Source organism: Solanum dulcamara, chromosome 3 (assembly GCF_947179165.1).
Source record: "Solanum dulcamara chromosome 3, daSolDulc1.2, whole genome shotgun sequence".
Classification (NCBI taxonomy): Eukaryota; Viridiplantae; Streptophyta; class Magnoliopsida; order Solanales; family Solanaceae; genus Solanum; species Solanum dulcamara.
Genome location: NC_077239.1, coordinates 33,900,240 through 33,925,511, shown reverse-complemented (window position 1 = coordinate 33,925,511; position 25,272 = coordinate 33,900,240). Strand labels below are relative to the sequence as shown.

General features: G+C 36.9%; 2 pseudogenes; one reads left to right on the top strand and one right to left on the bottom strand.

Moving 5' to 3' along the window:
• Positions 1 to 13,186: 13,186 nt before the first annotated feature.
• Positions 13,187 to 25,272, bottom strand: part of LOC129883539 (exocyst complex component EXO70B1-like) — a 34,795-nt pseudogene continuing 22,709 nt past the window's right edge.
• LOC129883922 (5S ribosomal RNA) lies at positions 23,320 to 23,438 on the top strand (annotated as a pseudogene).

Here is a 25,272-nt window from a genome sequence, read left to right as displayed (position 1 = left end):
TCTTTTACAAGTAGCTCTGTACATGAGATTTATATGTTCTAGGAGGGATCGTTTTGGTTTCTATAAATTTAGTTGCTTCCGTCTGTTCATGTATGCTCCTATTATTTCTATACCATTTTAGATTGTATTGCTATTCTTCTACCCTGACATCTCATTACTCGTAGTTTTGGGATATAGGTTGTATTACCTACTGGTGGGTCATAGTAGGCGCAATTATGACCTGAGAAATATAGTCGTGAAAGTTGGTGTTAGAGCCTCAGGTTCACTAATCTAACTTTTACAGAGCTAACGTCTGATAGAGTCTTACGGATCAGCAGGGACATATTTGTGACTTATCTTCGAGAGGCTATAGAATGTCTGTCACGACCCAACCCCATAGGCCACAACTAGAGTCCGACCTGGACCCCTGTATACATGTTTATCAGTTGTGGCCAAGTCAAACTGTAAATAACACAATACTATGCAATATAACCCTATTGGGTGATAACATTTTCATAAACCTGTAGCCTCTTTCATTTGTATACCATAATGAAAGGGCACGCAAACCGATAAGGCTTCTATAACATAATAACATATATCATACATCATATAGACCTAGCTGAATCAAACTGACATACACTACCCATATATACATGTCTGCAGACCTCTAAAAATATTAACGACAATATATGGCGGGACAGGGCTGCTACCGTACCCCTGAATAAACAAAACAATTTTATACATCGGAGGTCAGTACCAAAAACTAGGCTCTGATACAATGGAGCCTCTTCTAGCTGAGCTGAGCAGAATTCTAAGCCGACGGACTCCCAAAACCTATATTTGTACATGCGGGCATAAAATGCAGCCCCTCCGAAAAAAGGGGGGTCAGTACGACATATGTACTGAGTATGTAAAACATAACACAATACGACTGGAGGCATATCTGAAATGGAGAAGAAGGGGATAAAAATATCAAATCAGAAACCTATACCTGGGAAAGTAAAATCATGCATGCTTAAATTTTCAATATAGCCGGCCCTATCAGGGATCCGGTGAATCATATCTTTAGAACCATCACCTCCTTATTACAACACATCATCACATATATATATACGTACCTAGCCTTCTAGTGAGGGCGTAATGAACAATGCACTGGAATTGAGCTTGAATTTAATAACCGGCTCGGGACTTAGAGAAAAAGTATTACACTATACACAAGTAGAGTAGTAAGAAACAAAACACCGTTTAAATCATTATCTGAAACAAAATGAAGTTATCAAGCGAACCATCACTTGGGGATCAGGGTAAGAAGTATCTGACGTATACCCTCTGAATGTCACTAAGGACTAAGTAAAAAGGAGTTTTGAAACTCTTAGACATATACCAGTGTGAAATATCTTATAGCAGTCTGAGCATTGGTTATCTCTGAGCCTTTCTCTTTTAAAAGAAGAGTTTTGTCTAATCAATCATTATACAGTCACATAGAAGACTCGAGGAATAGGAGTTTATCTACTTTAAGAGTGTTAATATCCAGAAGTGATCAAGAGTCCTGAAGTCATATTTAGAACCTAAGAATGAATTTGCACCAAAGCTTACATCATCCATAGTCTATATCTAAGACATGCCAAAAGAAATAAGAGATAGTTTCACATACTTCTTCAAAAAACATGCCAAGAGAAAGCTTCGCATACCTCGTACGGGTTACTCTTTGTCATGTTAGCCTTATCGTCCTTTGAACCTATTCAAAACGGAAGCAATGCAAGTATCAAAAACCTTAAACTTTCCAGTGCCTTCAATTGCACCTTAGTATTCATGGAACCTATGTCCTTGTTCGTCTCCTCAACTAGGTCTTTAATTAGTTAAGGCGTTAGCAAAAATTGGGCAGCATCTCCCCTATAATATGTCCTACCGAATTTCCAATTACATCCCTAATCACTACAGCTAACCAACAACAACATCCTGAAGCATATATACACCTAAAACATGGAAACATTACACAACATAAGCTCCAAACCACTTGCTGAAAATTATGATATCAAAATAGGATTTCTAGTCTTTATTTCGCAAAGCCTTTAATTATACAAAACGAGGGGTCATGTGGACGAAACCAGCAGCACCCACACCCCTATTAGAACACATTTAGGCCCTGAAACAAATCCCCACACACCTGCAACAGCACACCACAAGTACAACACTTTACTTCGACGATAATTTAACTATTACGATTCCAATTTAGTTTATTTCGAACGTCGAACATTTACACGATTTTTCTTAAACTTCCAGCAGACTATAAGGTGTATAATACACCCTATAACAATACCATAAAATTCAAATTAGAATAGAAGACCTTACCTTACCCAAAATTGGCCAAAACTCACCAAAATTGCGCCTCAGAACTTCTCTAGCACGATTTAAATGCCGTGGCTTCTTGCTGTCTGATTTGTGCTGCACCAAGACATGATTTTATACTACTAATACCTCCATATCATCATGGTATACGCTAGATAATAAATTTATGAAACAAAATGGGGATTTACCTTATTTTTCTCCCAAGCCGTCACAGTTTTCTCTCTAGGATTAGGGTTTGTTTTCTTGATATTTGGCTGATGTTTAAGTGTAGGAACTGCTGTATCAGTTACATATACACATATATGGGTGTTCCCAAGAGATGACGCATGTCAGACCCTAATAGGGACACGTGTCCAACCAATATTAGGCCACCATGTCCATGCAAGTAAGTGGGGCTGCCACATGGCAGTGGGGCCCACCTCCCCCAAGCAAGTGGGTCACCTGCTTTCTTGAGGTTCTGCCATGTGTCACGCCTTCATTGGTTGCCATGTGTCATCTTCTCTTCCTCGTAGGTTCGTAATCTCATCTTATTTTAAGAACCCTTGTAATCCTTACCACGTAAGCTTGGTATGTCCTCAAGTAGCTCAAGTATGTAAGATTTCTAAGTTAGTAGCTTATTTAGGTAAATCGAGTCCTATGACTCATTACGTGGCCTCCAATTCCTTCCAAATTCTTATGTATCTATTTCCAACCTTCTCTACTACGGGGTATCAAATTCTCCCCTCCTTAGAGTCGTTTAATAGTGTCTGCACAGTAGGGGTCTCATGAATTTCAAGAAGACTAGGAACATGTTTCAAGGTTCCAAAGTGCGGGGTGTAACATTCTTCTCCCTTTTAGAACATTCGTCCCCGAATGTTAAACAATACTTCCCTTAGAACTTTATATAGAGTATAGGGAGATTCTTTTCTACTGCCATAAGACATACTCCCTCCAGGTCATTTTTGCATTTAAGCATTCATTTCTTCGTTTAGAGCATTCTTATAGTGACCCTAAGTCAATTATAGCTTGCTGGTACTGATTGTTTGATCACCTGATTCTTCATTTGGGTTTTAGGCTTGTTTCCTTATTTCAGAACTTTTATTACTTAAAAAGTTGACTTCGGTCATAACTTCAGGAAAACAACCTCAGGAATGATATTATGATGGTTCCATCAGCTATAGAATAGCCAAATTTGGTTGGTAGCATGCTCGGTATGATTATCGAGGAAATTGGTATAAGTTTAGGCCTATAGTTAGCGCTTTTACCTTTGAAATTTGGCTTGTAGTTGACTTTGGTCAAAAATTTTGAAAAACACACTCAAATGAAAATTCTAACAGTCGGTTAGCTCCAAAATATCAAGTTTGATCTAGAACAACCCTTCGTTTTGATTCCCAAGGCCACTTTTGGAAATTGGCTCAAATTGTTACTTGGATGTGGGATCTACTTTTCATTAAAAAGACCTCCTATGGAAAATTCGACTGTGCCTTTGATTTTGGAACGTCGAACTTATTGAGGTAGCATATCTCATTTGCACGTATGGGGTTTAAATGAATCTCGAGGAGCCTATAGGAGGATTTGGCATACGCATAAGTGACCCCTGGTTGCTAAATTGAGTGCCGCTAAAGTGGCCAGGAGCTCTCTAAAGTGACTATCCCTCTTGGGAGGGTGTCTCTTAAGCGACAGCCTTATCGCTAAAGCGATTGGTCGCTTAAGAGACTAGGAGTCGCTAAAGCGATGCCCGCCTTTTAGGTGGCTTTCGCTTAAGCAATCGCCGGGTGGTCGCTTTTAGCGACATCAAAGAGACGTTCTTCAGACCTAGTTTCAAGAATTTTTATCAATGTTAAACCTTATTTTCTCCTTTAATCTTTTGGTGATTTTGGTCATTCAAAAGGCTAACTTGCATAGATCTTTTAAGAGAACCGAGTGGTGTGTTCAGTATTAGGAGTTATGGCTTTCTTTGAGGCAATATTTCTTTTTTCTCCTGAGTTTCTAAGTTCTTAGGCCTTGAAGTTGATCATTTATGCATGTTAGGTTTGGGTCTATTTTGGTGTGTTACTTGTGTTCCCTTGTGGAACATGAGCTAGGGGTAGCAGTTGGACCCTATTCTTAGAGTCAATTCCATGAATTACGAAATGGGTTCCATAATTCTTGATTTTTGACTCAGAAATTAACCCATCTCAAAATTCAATAATTTTAGTGTCATAACAATCATATTAACGTTGTAATTATATTATTGATTGTGTAGCAGCATACGAAGGCCGCTCAAAAGGGAAAGGCTCTATTTTTGTTAGTTGGAGCGTGCGCAGTCGCCCTATAAGTAGGCTACGATTTTCTCCTTGTGAGACTAAGTATGTTTAGGCAATTGTATATTGAATTGTATGAATTGGAGGGGATGGGTGTCAAGCATGCTAAATTCTTCTAATTCATGTCTTAGGCACTATTTTATTAAATTGTTGAATTGTTTAAGCATGAATCCTTCTATTATCATTCATCCATACCTTGGGTAGTATGCTTTGCATTTGGTTATATGTTTGGAGGCATGTTGGGCCTTAGTTTAGGCTTAGACTAGTGATTTCCTTAGACTTGTGTGATTTTGGTGCCGTTGGGCCTTATTAATTCTCCGACGTCATTTCAGACGGTTAGCTCCCTGTAGACTGATATAGAAGACTTGAGTCTGATAGTATGAGCTTATTTTGGTAGTAACCCAGCTTGTGACCTTACCTCCATGTTACCCTATTCTCCTATCGGTCCGGTATCGCTTGGTTCTTGATGCTAGGAGACTTGATAATTCTTGTTGTATATGGTTCGGGAGAGAATGATATATTTATGGCACTGGATTTGGAGGCACTCCTTATGATGGTTGGTTGGTCATGGATTCTAATTCGGTTCGATCCCTTAGGTATTGATACCCGATTCAAACTCGTGGTCTAGCATACTTGTGTCTAGTTCCTTGGCTACAGTTACCCAGTTGAAGTCCATGGTCTAGATTACTTGTAGTCAATCTTCTTAGCTACAATTACATGGTTGAAGTCCGAGGTCTAACTTACCCATGTTTGACCCCTTGGCTATAGTTACCCCATTGAAGTCCATGGTCTAGCTTATTCATGTTGACCAATTAGCTACAGCTACCCAGTTGAAGTCCGCGGTGTAGCTTACACGGGGTTTAATTTCTGATTCCATGATGATTCTTTGATTCATTTCTTCATCTACCCTCAGCTTTGGGTTAAGGTGTTAGAATTTGGGAATGGTTCAGTTCAAGTTCAGGAAATAGTGAGATTATCAGAATCCTTTCAGCTCTATTTATTTTACTTCAGCTTTCCTTGCACATGTCAGGCTTATGGGAGTTTGTGTTGTTGGTTATCTTATACTTGTGCACAAGCGTACCCTTCGGGTTTATGGTAGCCTGGCGGATTTAGTTAGACTCTACTTTTTGATTGTTAAATATACTCGTGTACATACCTACATTTACTTCCTGCCCTATCTTTGGTTGTAATCATTTACGCACACTTCAGTTTACTTTTGCTTATCTTGCTCAGTCAACCTATTTTACCAACTAGGTACCTATTGTTTTGGTACTCACACTACATTCTGTATCTGCTTTTGTGATGCAGGTCTGAGTACTAGCTACTGACATTGATTCGAGCCAGCTATGGTCATGATTAGAGGCGAGGGTGAGCACATTTCTTTTGGATTTACCCGTCTCCCTCTGCTTATACATTTTTCTTGTCTTTTTCTTTTTGTTACAACTCTATTTCCGTGGTCCACTTTTGGGACTTATACTCTTTTAGTAGTAGCGGCTGTACACGTGACTTTCAGGTTCTGGAAGGGATATTTTCATTTTGTATGTATTTAGTTGCTTTCACCCATTCATGTATGCTCCTATTATTTCTTTGCCATTTTAGATTGTATAGCTAGTCTTGTACAATGTGGGTTAGCTTTCCTTTTGGTGGATCGTAGTAGGCACCATCATTACATGAGAAATTGGGTCATGACATTTTCTCCTAGTTAAAACTTCATATTCAGCCGAAGACTATGCTAGGTTGTATGTTCGAGAATTTGTTAAGCTTCATGGTGTTCCATTATCTATCATTTCGGATCAAGGTGCTAAGTTTACATCTTAGTTTTTTAGATCTTTCCAAATGAATCTTGGTACCCAAGTGAAGCTCAGTACAACTTTTCACCCAAAAATAGATGGGCAGGCTGAGCATACTATTCAGACATTATAGGAAATATTTAGAGCATGCGTTATGGAATTTAAGGGAAATTGGGATGATTTTTTACCATTAATAGAGTTTTCCTATAATAACAGTTATCACTCTAGCATTCATATGACTCCATTTGAAGCTTTGTATGGTAGATGGTGTAGATCCCCTATCAGTTGGTTTGAGGTCGGTAAAGTTGCTTTGATAGGACTCGAGTTGGTATTTAAGGCTATGGAGAAGGTTAGACTCATTAAAAAAAGATTGAAAACGACCCAAAGCCGACAAAAGACCTATTTGAATTTAAAGAGAAAGGACTTTGAATTTGAGGTTAATGATTAGGTTTACTTAAAAATTTTACCCATGAAGAGTGTGATGTATTTTGGTAAGAAAGGAAAGCTAAGTCCCCGCTATGTTGTCCCATATCAGATTTTGAGAAGAATTGGCAAGGTGGTTTATGAGTTGGATTTGCCTTTAAATTTGGCATCGGTGAATCCGTTATTCCATGTGTCATTATTGAGGAAGTTTTTTGGTGATCATAGCTCCATTGTGACATTGGACAACATTGATATCAAAGAGTTTCTTTCATATGAAGAGTTTCCAGTTAATATCTTAGACAAGCAAGTTAGAAAGTTGAGAAACAAATAAATAACTTCAATTAATGTATTATGGAGGAACCAAGAGGTTGAGGGTTCTACATGGGAGGTTGAAGCCGATATAACCTCCCGATATCCTCATCTCTTTCCTTACATGCCTAGTGGAGGTATTTAGTTCCTTCATGACCCAACCAACCCAAATCATGTATTTTAGTTGTTCTCATGGTTTCATATGCATTCATATTCATGAAATGAGTTTAAAGTCAGGATTTGTTTGCTTGAGATTAAAGGTGTCATGCCTTATGCATTATCGGTATGTTTTGCATTCATGTTGGGCTGTTATGTTCCTTTCCTAGTCCATTCATGCTAGCTTGACTCCCATTCGAGGATGAATGTTCCCAAGAGAGATATTATAATACCCCAAAAGTTGGAAAGTTAGAAAATGAGGAACAAAAGGTGAAATCCTAGAAAAATTCAGATTCACGGGCTGTGGCGACCACCACGCCTCATTGTGTGTCACCGTGGTGGTATTCATGAACCTCAATCCTGAAGGTAATAGACCACAACGAAGGACCACGGGCCGTGGTGCCTTCTATGGTGACCCCTCCCCTAAGACCCTAGAAGATTTCAAAAGGCAGGGACCATAAATAACCATTATAGGATGTGGAGACCTTAACGGACTATGGTGACACTCCTGCAGACCCTTCTGCAGGTCCTACACAATGACCCTTGTTCATAGACCGTGATGACTTTCATGGACCTTCATGGTCTCCGTGAAGGAGGTCCTAAAACTTTTCCTACAAACCTCAAAGGTCCGAGGTCAAATCTTGTGTCACAGATGTCCACCACGGTCTGTGGTGACATTAACAGTCCATGATGTGCCCCGTGATGGTATCCCTTCTTCCAAGACCTTTTACCAAAAGTTCCAAGTGTAACTCCATGGACACAACCACAGGCTATGGTGGTGATCACGGACCGTGATGGGTCTTACGTGGGGTCCCAGTTTCTAGTTTAATGAAGGGTAATTCATTCATTTCTCTGTTCTATCATTAATATATGTGGATATTTTGGGACTAGATTCATTGTGTAGTTGTCCTAAATATTCCTAATTCTATTTCATTCCTTCATTAACTCCCTACCAACTTTATGACTTTTATCTCAAGGTTCCTTCAAGATTTCATCTTCCTCATCAAGGTATTGGCTAGGGTTTGATCAAGAACAAGTCTCCTTTTCAAATTTTAAGTTCAAATTCATTCAAGGTATGTGACGATTGATCCATGGCTTCTTTCACACATGGAGTCCCAATTTTTTTTACTCAAAACCTCATGCATTTGAATTGGATTTATAACCCTTATTTTATAAATTGCATTGGGTTGTTTCAATTATTTTCAATCATCATTATAAGCATGATTCTACATTATTGCATTATTTTAAGTTGAATTATGAATGACCATGCAAGAAGCTACTTTCAATTATGATTATGAGGATCAAGGATGATTTACATATGTTTTGATTATGAGTTTAATGATTTTCAAAAGTAAAGCTTTTATTAATGAAGTTGAGATTGACGATTGAATGATGAAAGTTATGATGATGATCAATTATGATCCAAAAAATTTATTATGGTATGATTAGGCAAATTCTCACACAATCATGTTTATATAGTGATAAGGATAATTCTCACCAAAGTTATTGATTCCTATGAATCACTAAACATGATGAAGTTAATAATGATGTTTTGATATTTCTACTGAATTCTGTTGGGATATTAGACTAAGCATCGAGAGGACTTTTAGTTGGAGTTTCGGTAATGTAGTTAGTTACCCAAGGGAATCCTAGTAGCAATTAGAAGTCCCAAACTATGTTGCCCCTATAGGTAGCCTTCATGGCTTAGCTTGTGAATCCACATAAAGCTCACAAGTTAAACCTATTCTCACGGAGTCTACCTTGATAAGTAGCCTCTCTCTGCTAGATGGGGAGTTACATCAAATTCCATATTATAACTCGCATGGTCTTAAGATGTCGATTAAAGGTCTTATCCCATACAAATATAGTTGAGTTATGAGTTCTTATGATGATTACATAATTTTTATGCATTGACCAATGAGATAAATATTTTAACTATTTTCATGATGTTATACGTATTTTTAAAAGAAACTGGTCTTGCATGCCATGATTCATATTGATATGTCTTATGTTTATTGCTCATGCATATCTCATATACTTAGTACCTTCTATATACTAACGCATATTTTGTCTATATTGCCTCATAATGTAGGGGCGACTGATGTTCATCCTATTAGTGGCTAGAATTTACTTAGCTTTCTCAAGTGTTATTGGTGAGTCCTCATTTATCGAGGATATGACTTTCTTTTATGTTGATTACTTCGAATTTCTTCTATTTCGGGTGAGCTAGGAGCTTTTCCAAAGCCCCCACCAAGTCTATACTTAGAGGCATGTTCATATGGTTTAAGAGGTGTAGCCCATTTTGGGCATTGAGTTGAGTTACTTTCTCATTGACTTCTATATTGAGTTGTTCGTCTGTCACGACCCGACCTAGGGTCTAGTCATAACATGGTGATCAAAACCCCAAAGGGGCTCCAAACAAGCATCTTGTACATATCATAAGAATTCATAGGGTAAAATATAAAAGCGGAAACATCATAAGAGAGTCTAAAACATGAATAGAGATCTGAAAATGTCTCATGACAACATAGACTCGAACATATATCCAACTAGATGCCTCTAAACATGAGTATGAGCGGGGGCTAATACATGTCCCTAGCTCACCCTCAATATACAACGTAAACAAAAGTCTTTCGAAAAGAAAACAGTAACAAACTTGAAACTAGTCCCTGATCATCGAGGACTCACCACAACATCGTCAGATGGAGGACACCTACTAGTTATGTGGACAATTAGGATCTTCAACCTCAACCCCTACATTATCTCATAATGTAGACAAAAAGTATGCATTTGTACGTTTGAATGTACTAAGTATGAGGGCGTGACATGCAATGTAAATCATGGAATCCAAAGGTCAAGTAAAACACATGATAAGATAGAATAAGTAAAGTCATGAGAAAATCATATTGACCAAAGCTTTTAAAAGAATAAGTTCCAAAATCATAACATACTTAAGAGATCATACATAAGTGGTATAGGAACCATAACCGACAATAAGACGATGCGAGCTATAATATGGAATCCCAATATCACCCCTCCATCGGAGGAAAGGGGGAGACTACTTGCCAAGGTAGACTCCTACATGCCTAAGTGGATCTACTAAGCAGTCGTGTGAATCGGGTACTCACCCATAGTTCTTAGACTCGGGTACTTACCTCCAAGCCTTGATATTTTGGGTACTCACCTCTTCGAGATTTGGGTATTCACCTCTAATTATTTTGTTCCTATGGTGGCACGTAGTTATGAGATAAGAGTCTTTATATAAGGACTCCTTATTTCGAGCCTCCACCTCAAGTCCACATTTGGTGCTAAGTCAAATCCCATGAAATACATATATAACAAAGAAATTATAATGACGTATATCATAGTAATGATCATAGGTTTGAAATCATACAGTAGGTCATTTTCATAACATACTTATAATGTAAGAATTGTCCTTTCATCATTACAATCATATTTACATAGTTCATATCATTTGGCCTTAAGGTACCACATTGGGCCCTAAGTCTCCCTTTCCATAGTTTGCATGAAAGTCATTATTCAAAACATACTTATAGTTCATGATCATAATTGAAATATATAATCATATTCATGATCATAACTTATACTTGAAATTAGGGTAAGACATGAATGCATGATCAATTTATTTGAAAATCATGTAATTGACTTGAAAACATGCATGATCATAAACTTTATATCAGCCCATACATAATTCATATAGATAATATCATTAGGAAGTATAATTGGAAATATACATAATTTACATCATGAACCCTCGAAATCAAAATAAGATAATTCATGAAAAAACTCTTCAATTTAATTCAATAACCATCAATTTATATCAAAATAGACTCATGATCATACTTTAAATCAAAATTGATGCAATTGGAATAGAGATCACAAAACTCATAAAATACCATACTTTAATTTGATAGAAAACCTTGAAAAATTGATTGGACTTTCATGGATGGAAGGATCCATGAAGCAATACCCACATACCTTGAGTGAGAACACCAATTAATTTGAAAGAATTTGAGAGTTTTGATGGAGAGCTTAAATGAATTTACTTGAAGTCTTCAATGAAAACCCTTGAGAGCCTTTTTGTAGAGAAAGAAATATTTGATAGATGAATTATAATAGAGTAAATAGAATTAGAGGTTTAGGTTAATTTATAGAGTTCAATTAGGTCCTAAAAATGTCTAGGTTCATTAACTAATAATTTGATAAAGGTCTAAAATGCCCTTTAAAATAACTCATCTCGGCCATAAAACCCTCCCAGGTCCCGCGACGCGGACCATTCATTTTTGTGAATTCTTTGAAAATCTATTTTTTGATATACGGGTCCTAAAAATCCACTGAGACCATTAATGACTACAAAAACACAAGTATTCATAGTGAAATATAGAAAGAAAGTTATTCATGTATGATGTTATGAATAAGCAGCTAAAAGAAGAGTATAGTTGAATGCTTGTCACTTCCTCTCACCTCTCTTTGCAATGGAGATTCTAGTGAGCGAGAATCACAAATGAAGATATATATGCACATTTTAAGTCTTGCGGTGCCCGTCGAGTCATAGAAGAAGTAATCTTAACAGCATATGCTAATATAAAATATCATTTTAAAAAGGACATTAGCATTGTGTAAATTAAGAATGTTGTCACATTATATCACATAGAACATCCACTTCAGGTCATAAAATTTGTATTATACTACAACATTATATGCTAATATTGCACTGAATTTAAAACATACAAAATATACACTATACGAAGCTCATGGATATTTTATTTAACAGAGAAGCCAATGCTTTGTCTCCAACATTGAAAATTTTCTAGGAACATTATTTATTGAATATAAGAAACATACCTAAATATTCTAGACATGAAACTCTCAGATGATTCTTTGACACATAAAAAACTCAAATAATACATTAAACATAGAATACAATAAAACACATTTTAATGATATTTTCTACAACTTTTGAGACTCAAAAAAGTAACTAATGTCATGATTTATTTCAAAAATGCATATGCATATAGTAGGATTCTTAGAACATTATTTTTTCAAGAAAACTCATAATTTTAATTTTTTTAATGATTTGAATAGGATCCAAATTTATCTCTTGTGGGGTAGTAAATTTAGGTCATCTATCAAGGATCTGCGACTCGTTCTTCATACAAAATCAAGCAAAACAGAGAGTAGAGTAGAAATATTTTCTTATGATGATATTGAAATGTAAAACAGTGGTGTTCATGTGGGTATAAAAGATTTTTGGATGATTTTCTTAGCATGCCAAAATTGGTCTAAAGAGGAAAAAAGGGTAATGTGGGGCTATTGAGACTTAAGAGAAGGAGAAAGATCAAAACCTAATTGATTAAGGCTAAACCTATTTATGGTATTTTGTTGTGAAGACAGAAGGCGAATTTGGGACTTATTTGGGCATTATTGGCTGATTATCTAGTGAGTTTTGCTCGATTTTGGATTGTGAAAAGAATTGGAATGAACATGCTTTCATGTCTTTTTTTCTCCTTTAAATTAATTCTTTAAGCTTCTAATTTAGTAGGTAGTACAATACATATTTTTCGATAACAATTAATAATTACTGGAAAAAGTAAAAATATGCACAACTAATTTAATAGGTATGAAACTTCAAATAAAATAATGACAAATAATTTTATGAAAGATGGTAATAAAGTAATAGTAATTTTTTATAATACATTGATAATTTTAAGAATTATGAAAATAATAGCAATAATAATAGAAAATAAAAATAATAATAACAATAATAGTAACAATAAGTGATAAATAAAAATAGTAGTAAAATGTAAAGTATTCAATTTATTAGAAATTTAAAAGCTCACCTAAATGAATTAGAATAAAGGAGGGACAAATTGATTGTCAACAACTATATTTAATTTTCTAAACAATATATCTTTCATTATTCATCATAAAAGAATAAAAAACGTAGAGTCCTTATTAATCTTTGATCTTTCTTTGGGATTACTCTCAAGTAAATCAACAATCCATGTCGTTTGAAAAACAAAGGAAGAAGATGAAAGTACTGTATCATCCCCTTCTCTATAATCAACAACACTAATAGATTGTGCAATAGTTTCCTCAAAAATATATTCAAGAGTAAACTGGGATCGATAAGTTGCAAGGATATAATTCATCATATATCGAGTAATATGTTGGGATATGTCACTAGGAATCGACGTCATAGTAGGGACACAACCAATCAAATTCTCCAACTTCATAAATATCCCTCAAATAGTCCCTTAATCATCTCCATAGAGTCAATGCTTCATTCTTCAATATCACACATAATGATTTGGAAACATAAATTCAAATTCCGTCATCAAATCCCTAACCACCTCATAAACATTCTGTACCTGGAAAAGTATCTACTGTTTCCTACTAGAGAAAGAAACAGCATCAACAGAGTTGAGAAGGTGAATAGTAGAACTTCTAGAAACATCCATAAAAGATAGATTTGAAAGATAGCTTAGTCCAAACAATACACGAACACGGATTCAACGTTCACTTAGTAACATGATTCGGAGGGATACATTGATTGATATGACCCATTTCTCAATATCAGCTTCAAGGACAGTCAACTTGATTTTCTAGGTTTCATCAATACTAAGATTCTGTAACCCAGTCTACTTAGACTCTCTTCCAAAAATTCTCTTCTAGACATGTTGTAGGCATGCGAATAGTCTTTCCCATACATGGCTATCACCATTGTTATAGCAATCTTATGGATATCATTGATGATTCTTATCGGTAAAGATTTAATAAGAATACCATAAGCACTTATGGGATATGCTAGGAGACTCAAAACTATCATCATCATTGTCATCATGAACTGCTTCAAGTTCAGAAGAGTAGTAGACTAAATTGTTGCCATTATGGTAGTGCGTGAAATCTACGTACTCTGAAGTGCGTTACTTGAGGGTTGTGAATTTATCTTCTAAATGAAACATAGCTTTTTGAACTAAATCCTCACCTTTATCAATAGAAGAAGAAAAAGATTTTTCATTTGCCATAGGATTGTCATATGCCCAATGCCAACTTTATACACATATTATAACTAAGTTTGAGAATAAAGACTATGGTATTTGCATAATTATTTGTAATTGTGTCCACAGACTAAAAAATATGATTAGTTATGGGTAGGATCGAGTTAAACAAGGATTGAGCATAGATTAAACATGGAATGCATTCGAGTGGATGCTAATCTAACAAGTTGAGATGAGGAAACAAATCTAGAAAGAATAAGTTGAAGCAAAAAATGTACATCCACGGAGGTAGGAAATTTTTCTTTGACTTCACATGCGAGAAAGCTCAATAACACAAGCATGCCACAGAGCTGAGCATAAACATTGCACTTTATCTAACAGGCTGCTCCACAATGAGAGCATTCCATTGTCCAGGGATCGATGATTTCCACTTCTTTTCTATTAAAAATAGGATATTTAGTGATTTTTTGATTAAATGTTGAATGCGTCATATATAATGTCCCTCCAAATGTCACGATCCGACCTAGGGCCTAGTCGTAACCCAGCGATTGAAACCCTGAAGGGCTCGAACTAAGCCTCTTGTACATATCATAAGCATACACAAGGTAAAATAATCGTAGAAACATCATAAGAGAATCTAAATCATGAATAGAAATTTAAGAGCGGCACATGACAACATAGACTCAAAATATTTGTCCAACTAGATGTCTCTACTCATGAATATAGGTGGGGCCTAAGATAGGTCCCTACCTCACCCTCAATATGAAACATAGAAAAAGTCTTTAAAAATAATGAGTAACTTGATAACTAGTCCCTGATAAATGAGGACTCACCACAACCTCTGGATAGGAAAGCTTAACTAGCCACGTAGATGAGTGTGATCTTCAACCTCAATCCCTACATTATGAGAAAATGTAGGAAAAAAGTATGCATTAGTACGTTGGAATATACTAAATATGAGGGCGTGACATGCAATGCAAATCATGGAATGCAATGGTCAAGTAAAATACATGATAAGATGAGATAAGTAAAGTCATGAGAAAATCATATTGACCAACGCATTTAAAAAGCATAATTTAAAATTATAGCATACTTAAGAGATCATACATATGTGGGATAGGAACCATAACTGATAATAAGACCATGCGAGCTATAATATGGAATCCTGTTGTCTCCCCATATAACAAAGAAAAACGGGAATCTACTTGCCAAGGTAGACTCTACCCCGCTAAGTGAGTCATGCATATGCTATATGTGGATCCACTAGCTAGGCCATGAAGGCAATCCTATGGTGGCACATAGTTATGAGACAAGAGACTTTATATAAGGACCTCGTATTTTAGGCCCCCACTTCAAGTCTACATTCGGTGCTAAGTCAAATCCCATTGAATACGTACATAGCATAAAAATCATAATTTTATATATCATAGTCATTATTATAGGTTTGAAATCATAGAGTAGTTCATTTTTATAACATACTCGTAATGTGAGAATTGTCCTTTCATCATTACAATCATATTTGCATAATGCATAATCAATTGACTTTGAAAATGATGTAATTGACTTGAAAACATACATGATCATAAACTTTATATCATCCCACACATAATTCATATAGATAATATCCCTTGGAAGTATAATTCAAAATACTCATAATTTACATCATGAACCATAGAAATTAAAATAGGAGAATTTATGTGAAAACTCTTCAATTCAATGCAATAACCATCAAGTTATATCAAAATAGAGTCATGATCATACTTTGAATCAAAATTCGTGCAATAAGAATAGAGATCATAAAATCCATAAAATATCAAACTTTAATTTAATAGAAAATCTTAAGAAATTAATTGTTCTTCATGGATAAAAGAATTTGTGAATCAATACCCATGTACCATAAGTTAGAACACCAAATAATATGGAAGAACTTGAGAGTTTTGATGGAGAGCTTGAGTGAATTTACTTGAAGTCTTCAATGGAGTTCTTGAGAGTCTTTTGTAGAAAGAGAAATATTTGAGTAGGTGAATTATAGAAGAATGAATAGAATTAGAGGTTTAGGTCAATTTATAGAGTTGAATTAGGTCCTAAAAACGTCTAGTTTCATTAGCTAATAATTTAGAGAAAAGTCTAAAGTGTCCTTACTAAACACTAAATTCAGCCAAAAACATACAGCTAGGTCCGCGATGCGAGGGCAAGCAAGTCTGTGATGCGGACTAGTCGCGGACCTTGTTAGTTTGTGCAGTTCCTTGAGAAATCTATATTTTGATCTACGGATCCTAAAAATTCACCGATACCATTTTCCTGCAGGTTTTAACCCCTTGATCGATATTCGGAACTCGAATTTTTCAAATAGATTAAGGATAATGCACTAATGAGAGGCCAATTTTCAAGGCATTCTTAAGGCACTTATGAGCATTTTGAGGGATGTTACACTAAATTATTTCCTCTTATTGTGTTATTTTCATCATTTAGAGCTTTACCATAGTAATTCCAAGTCATTTATGACTTGCTAAAATTAATAGTTTTGTTGTATAGGTGTTCATTTGTTTTTTCTACAAGTATTCATGTTTTGGATCTTTTCAAACTTAAATAGTTGATTTCAGTCAAAACATCAGGTAAATGGTCTCATAATACAAAATTGATTGTTCTTTTATGTTGGGAGCATGGAGTTTGGTCTAATAGGATCTTTCATGTGAATCACGAGCCCCTTTATGGAATTTGGCTTAAAATATAGTTTGGGTGTGAGATCTACTTTTTATTGAGACGACCTTGGTTGGAAGTTTTGACATTTTTGTTCAGTCTAGAAAGTCAAATTTGGTGGGGTAGTATAATTTATTTACACGCAGGGGGTTCCGAATGAATTTTTAGCAGCCTATATGAGATTTTGGACTTTGGAAAAAAATAGCTGATATGCATCAGCTGGTGCAGCCAAGTTTTGTTAGCTATGTTTGTGAGGATTTAACTCTATTTATAAAGACCAGGTGAGTTACCTTGCATGATCACAGGAAGGTCTCCGCATTCACAAAGGCCAAGAAAGTTGGCTTTCACATTCACGTGACCTCCTCCACATTCGCAAAGGCTAGGGTGGTTGACCCTCCGCAATTATGGGCTCCCCTCCATATTCAAGGTAGCCTTTTGACTAGTATTTTATTTAAAAGGATTATCGTGATCAACTATGGGATGAGAACTTAAAAGTGCGATAACTTGAGTTCTAAGAGTTAAAAATTGAGTAATTCTTGTTGATAATTATCTAGAAGGTTCGTGGCTATGCATTGGGGTTTCCATGGAGTCTTTGGGAGAACATATTTAAGGTAAATTTTGATCCCAAATGGACTGCCTCTAGTGCTTTAATTGGTAGGTTTTGTGAAATTTTGTTGCATGTTTTGTTTGCCACAATTTCAAGCCTCGAATTGTGTCTCATTTTTCGACCCAATCTCTGGATATTGCTTAGGACCTTTTAATAGATTTTTGAATTCCTAGTGCATGTTCTATATTCCCATTTTGAACCAATTGGTCGGTTTCCAATTGTTTTTTTTGTGTCAAAACACTGGTTTTGACATTGTGATTCTGGTTTTGCTAGCATGGAAGCATTCGAAAGGGCAAAACTCAAAAATTGTTATGGTGGAGCCTGCAAGGTATTCTTGAGGTAGGTTATGGCTTGCTGTTGTTTAGATTAAGCTCTAGAATGTGAATTCATGTTGATTATTTGAAATGTTGGTATGGTTAGATTTTGATTCATTTTACTCACTTAGAAATCATGTTTTAGGTTGTATCTTCAGATTGTTTTGGAAGATTATCATGATTAATTTCCTCATTGTGATCACCTTACCTTGTGGCCTTTTTTATATTTGTTTATTATTGTTGGAAGCTTTTTATTGGCCTTAGCCTAGGTGTAGGCTAGTGATTGTCTTAGACTTGTTGTTTGGAGAAGATAGGCCTTAGATTTGATTCGATATTGCTTCAGATGGCTTAGCTTTCTATAAATTGATATAGCAGACTTGAGTCTTATACAATAAACCTTAGCTATGTGCTAACTCAGCTCTCATGACGTAGTATCCATAATTACCTCAATGCTTTGGGCCTATTGATTTTTTGATTGTGAATACAAGCATCATTTGACTTATCGAAATTGGATGCGGTTTGAGCTTGGAGAGATTTATTTATGGAACTCGACATGGAATTTTTCTCTAGCTGCTTGAATTGTTGTAGATTCGAGGTCTAGACACTATAATCCTTAAATATCATAAATTTAGGGTCAAGACACTATCATTCTTAATGAAGAAAATTTGATGTAACAACCTAATTTCTCAAGTCATGATGGAATCTACTATCATTCACCGATAAGTAATCCTAACCCAAAGTTCGGAAACATAGATGTTATACCCCGTACCTTTATGCTTCGGAGTGTCTTATTAAGATTCTTGAAAGATGTCCCGTGACCCAGATTATCTATAACATGATTAAATAACTCTAAGGAAGGGAGGACGTGACGCCCCTTGAGAGTGAAGGTTGAAAATAGGTCTATAAGGATTTGAAACGAATTGGAGGCCGAGAAATAAGTCGTAGGACTCGACTTACTTACGTAAGCTACCAACTTGGACAACTTACATAACTAAGCCACTGGAGTACATGTTGAGTTTACGTAGCAAGGATTACATGGGCTCCTAAAGTAAGACGAGATTACGAACCCATGGGAGAGGCGGAAGGAGGCGTAGCACCTACTCGGAAGCAAGCAGGTGATGCACCTACTTTGACTAAGTAGGTGATGCACCTACTTGGACCAAGTAGGTGACACACCTACTTGAGGTGGGTCCCACACCGCCACATGGCAGCCTTGGAGGCTAGGTATGGATTCGTGGCCCAATAAGGGCTTGACACGTGTCACCTCTTGGGGCTGACACGTGTCACTTCCTAAGGAACCATATATATGTATGCTAATGACTCTTAAGTCATTATTTATCCAAAATCAGCCCAAAACATAGAGAGAAAAACGTTGAGAAGAGGAAGGGAAGGAGGCAGCCATGGTTTAGAAGAATTAAAGGTGAGTTCTTCACTTCTCCTCCATCAATTAGTTATCTACGGTGTTCCTCAACTACGTGGAGGTGTATATATGTATATTACGATACCTACGGAACCATATTTTCAGTTCTACACTTGGAAAACTAAGAGAAGCTTAAAGAGAAAACGCTAGGGAACAGACCCGTTTTTGAATTAAACTGCTGTTAGTAAAACGAGTATAACTCCTTGTGTAAGGCTTAGTTTTAAGTGATTCAAGATGTTTTGGAAAGATATTTCATAGGGATATAACTTTCATTTAGACTCTACAACCCATTTTTGCTTTTCTCTACTCGAAAAAGGGTGGTGAAGTATGGGGGAGCTGCTGCCCAGATTGTGTTTTGGAAATCCTACACGGACACCTGTGAGTATTTTGGTCATATATTTTCGTAAAAAATTGTTGTAGGGGTAATTCAAAATTGTTTTCGACCTTGATGCACATGTATATAACTTTCATTGAGGCCACAAATCATGTTTCCCTCAATTACCCCTCCGAAACTAAGCGACAATATAAGACAGTGGGCTGTCCAGATTTCACGTTTTGGATAGTTTTGGCGAGTTTGACAAGTTTAACGTAAGGTAAGGCCTTTCTTTTTAAATTGGAGTTTATGGTGTTGTTATAGAGGGTATTATACATTGTGTAAGTGGCTGGAAATGTGAAAATAGGATAAATATGTTTGACGCCCGAAATAAACTAAATTGGAGTCGCTAGAAGTGAATTATCGTCGAAATAAAGTGTCGTTCTTGTAAGTTGTTGCTGCAGGGGTGTAATGTATTTTTGCAGGGCCTAAATGCGTTCTAAAAGGGGTGTGGATGCTTCTGGTTACAGCCACACGACCCCTCATTGCGTATAACAAAGGCGTTACAAAATAAAGGCTAGACGCCCTATTGTCCTACAGTATTTTTGAATAAGTCGTTTGGAGTTTATGTTGTATATTGTTGGTGTGAATTGCTGCAAGTTGTTATGGTTGGTTGTATGTAGGTCTTAGGGACCTATTTGGAAATTTGGATAGGGCACATTATAGGGGAGGTGCTGCCCAATTTTCGTCGACGCCTTAGCGAATAACAGAACTAGTCGGGGAAACGACTAAGGAAATAGATTCTATTAATACTAAGATGTAACCTAGGGTGATGGAAAGTAAAAGGGGTTGATATTCATACTACTTTCATGTTGAATAGGTTCAAAGGACGGCGAGACAAGCAGGATAAGGAATAATTCAGACAAGGTATGTAAAGCTATTCTTTCTTTTGGCATGTTTTGGTATAAATATGTAGAGCCTATCTGTTCTTTCTTTTGGAAATGTGTTAGATTTAAGTGACAAGTGATATTTGTATGAAGCTTGAGGTAACTCTATTCATGAGCTCTGAACATGATACATGATTCATAATTCGTGTTCACAATTGAATGTTAAGACTCTTAAAGTAGTTAAGCTTCCATTCCTCAAGTATTCTATATACTGAGAAGTAGTGTATGTAAAGTTATTCCTCCTCTCCTTTGGCACGACTTAGATATAAGTATTATGTATATGAAGTTTGAAGTTATTCCACTCTTAAAACTCTGAGGGTAAGTTAAGACTCTTGTTCACTTCCTACTGATTAGAACTCCTGTAACAAGTTGAGTCATTACTTTTCAAGTCTTCCATGTGATAGGAAGTGGTGCATGTAAAGCTTGTCTTTTCCTGCTTCGAGAAAGACTAGACTAAAGGTTCTATAGGACATGGATTTGGATATAGCCCCATTTATAGATTCTGGATGTAACTCATGACTTGTACCCACTTTTGAATGATAAGGACCTTGAAGTAGTTGAACTACGACCCTTAAGCCTCCTATAGGTTAAATAGTGTTGGGATGTGTAAGCTCGTATATCTAGGGGCTCTTAAACATGCTTTAGGATGATATATGTGGGATGTTTGATATTTTATAGAGTTTTACGTACACGTATATACATTATGATATATATGGATCGGGCCGAATGTACCTTGGCACATTTTACTATGTAAGGATTGGGTCGTACATTCTACGACAGATTATGCATTATAGGGATCGGACCGTCATACCTCGGCAATATTATGCATTCTATAGATCGGGTCATCGTACCTCGGCATTATTATACATTATATGGATTGGGCTGTCATACCTTGGCATTGTTATACGATATACGAATTAGACCGTCGTTCCTCGGCATTATTATATGATACATGGATCGGGCCGTCGTTTCTCGGCATGTACTTTCTATATATAGGGATCGAGCTGTACATCCCACAGCGTTAATGGCATATATATACCTAGCATGATAGATGATGTGTTTGTAACACCGAGTCCCTGCGCGGGCCAGATACAGTATGTGATAATGGTATACATGACTCTATTTTGTGATGTGCAGGCACAGTACCCTATTAAATGTTATACTTGGTTTCCTGCATCCCTAGTTCAGTTGTTATCTCAATTATGTTGTGCTTATATACTCAGTACATATATCGTACTAACCCCCTTTTCTTTGGGGGGCTTCGTTTCATGCTCGCAGGTACAGATGTTCATTTCGGAGATCCGCCAGCTTAGGATTTCCGCTTAGCTATGTTGGAAGTGCTTCACTGTTTTAGAGCCTAGCTTTTGAGTACTGCTCCTGCGATGTATATATTCGTTTATGTAGGGGTACGGCTGGGGCCTTATCCCGCCATATGTTATCATTCCTATTCTTAGAGGTCTGTAGACATATGTGTGTGGGTTTTTTGGAGTTTATTTTTGTTATGCCTATGTGATATGTTGTAAAAGCTATTATGTTGTGGCAGCCTTCTCGGCTGGCTTTCCCCTTTCATGACATGATGCAAATATAAGAGGCTACACATGTATGAATATTTTATCACCCACTGGGTTCATGTGTTTGGTTCCTATATCTAGGAGGCTATATGAACATGAAAAAGTTTTAACCCATTGAGGTTTTTGTGAGCAGTATCACATTATACATAGTCCAATTTGATTGTAGTCGACATTTACGTAAATGGGGGTCTAGGTCGGACCCCAATCGCGGCCCACGAGGTTGGGTCGTGAAAGAAGTGGTATCAGAGCAATTCGTCCTTGCAGTGTCTACAGACCGTGTCTAGTAGAGTCTTGTTTATCGGTGTGCTGTGCACCACATCTATAAACAAGAGGCTACAGGACATTTAGGATGTTACCTTTCTTTCATATCTAAGATCGTGTGATAGAACCGAGTCATAGGGAATGAAATTCCTCATACTAACTTGTGATTTCAGCAGAAGGACAACATCGAAAGTAGAAAGTGACTAACGATATTAGAAGTCACAAAGCACACAGGTAAGCAAAGGCACGAATGATAGGTGCCAGGTAAGGTATTGAATTACGATTGACATGTAAAGTTGAAAATTAAAAGGAAAAGTAGACGGAAAGTCTAAACAGGTGCAGTTCGAGTTGAACATACGAGGTAAGTCCATCAGTTTATACTATTGTTGATATTGGACGCCCTGTGAGGCTGCGATATGACGTGATATGATACGTATATATGTATCTTTATGCATATTGCCCCTATGAGGCATTGTTGGCATTTTCTGTGTGTAGGCGTTGAGATAGTAAGAAATACAGAGGAAACTCTACCTAAATTTTCCTTGAAATAAAAGGAAAATGATTTAGGAAAGATTGGTAGTTCTGGACAGAACGATATATTAAGGATAAGACTAACTAAGAATGGTAAGTAGCCCACAGTAAGAATCGTGAAAAAGGTTAAAAAGTGTTATACTATGGGGTAGAATGCGAACAGGATATGATGTGAATATAATGAGGATAGTTATGAAAATGAGTAAAGCTTTGTGAGGAAGTGGCTAAAGATAGGATGTGGTCCGTGTAATAAGAATATAAGGGTAACTTGGGTGGTGCAGCTTGGCCTACTGGATCGGCTGCTGGGTCATAGTCTTCTTCGATAGATATGCGCCCCACGGGGGAGGGTGCGATCATACTAGCACTAACGTACTGGATCCCATCAGAACTCCGAAGTTAAGTGTGCTTGGGCAAGAATAATATTGGGATGGGTGACCCTCCTGGGAAGCCCTGTGTGGCTGTGATATGAGATGATATGCATGTATATATACATGTTGGTCGTGCATGGCATTGTTGATATAAAGAAGTATTGTGGATACATAACTCCATCGTGAAAGATGATAAGACCCTTGAGATAGGGGATGTAGCTTTGCAAAACAACTAGCGTATTGTGAATTCATTAAAGGGACAAGTGATACCCACTGGGATAAGGCTAGGACTATGACAAAGCTTGGGACACCGAGCATCGGAAGATAAGTACTGCCTAGTTGAGAATTGGAAACGACTATAAGCCCTAGCTAGTTGTTGATCAAAATAAATGGAAAGTGGCTTTGAATAATTTGCTATGTGACTCGAGTACCCATAATTAGACTGGATTAGCACCTCATGATTGTGTTAAGTTGTCGTACCTAGGCAACCAAAGGTATGAAAGATATAAAGAAAGGCATAGATATGGTGCAGTATATCGAATGAGTTGGAAAAGAATCATATGTATTGGAAAATTAGAAATAAGGGCGTCAGGTAGAATACAACAGATAGTGACATGGGTACACCCTAAGCGGGGGAAGTGGCTTCAAGTGAGATCCCACACTGGCACGAGTTAATAAGATCTAAAGGCTAGCAATAAACAGATAGAAGCCATGGTACCAGAGACAGTGCGGAGAATTAATAGTAAGGACTTGAATAGTATGACATCAAAGAAAAGGTGCATACAAAGGGAATGAATACAACATGAGAATTACAATGAGAACTTAAACATACTGTAAGGAATAGCCATGCTATACTCGACTGAAGGTAAGATGTTGGTAACAAAGTTACTGACTACTAATATTGGGGTGTACAAGCAGCAAAATAAGGAAAGGATGAGAGATCTATCCTATACTGGAATATGAGGAAACTCAAGGGTAAGTAGAGGAAGGAAGTAAGAAACGATACAGGTTTACGTACAAACTAGTATGGTGATACTAAAGCATCTTTTGGGCTATTTTAAGCTCCTACACATGTTCGTGTAAAGGGTGCAATATGATGTGTGGTAAAGAAACTGGAAAAAAGTAATAGAAAAGAAATATCACCTGTTCCCTATGCCTACAAGTAATCCTAACCTTTGGAACTTTGATATTAATTTTTCGACGAAAGTATATGTTATGGCAACAGGATAGAGGACCTCTCCATATAATCGGTATAAGGTCCGGAGGAAGATTTTGGTTTACATTCGAGGACGAATGTTCTAAAGAGGGGAAGGATGTTATACCCCATACCTTTATGCTTCGGAACGTCTTCTTAAGCTTCTTGAAAGATGTCCCGTGACCCAGATTATCTATAACATGATTAAATAACTCTAAGGAAGGGAGGACGTGACGCCCCTTGAGAGTGAAGGTTGAAAATAGGTCTATAAGGATTTGAAACGAATTGGAGGCCGAGAAATAAGTCGTAGGACTCGACTTACTTACGTAAGCTACCAACTTGGACAACTTACATAACTAATCCACTGGAGTACATGTTGAGCTTACGTAGCAAGGATTACATGGGCTCCTAAAGTAAGACGAGATTACGAACCCATGGGAGAGGCGGAAGGAGGCGTAGCACCTACTCGGAAGCAAGCAGGTGATGCACCTACTTTGACTAAGTAGGTGATGCACCTACTTGGACCAAGTAGGTGACACACCTACTTGAGGTGGGTCCCACACCGCCACATGGCAGCCTTGGAGGCTAGGTATGGATTCGTGGCCCAATAAGGGCTTGACACGTGTCACCTCTTGGGGCTGACATATGTCACTTCCTAAGGAACCATATATATGTATGCTAATGACTCTTAAGTCATTATTTATCCAAAATCAGCCCAAAACATAGAGAGAAAAA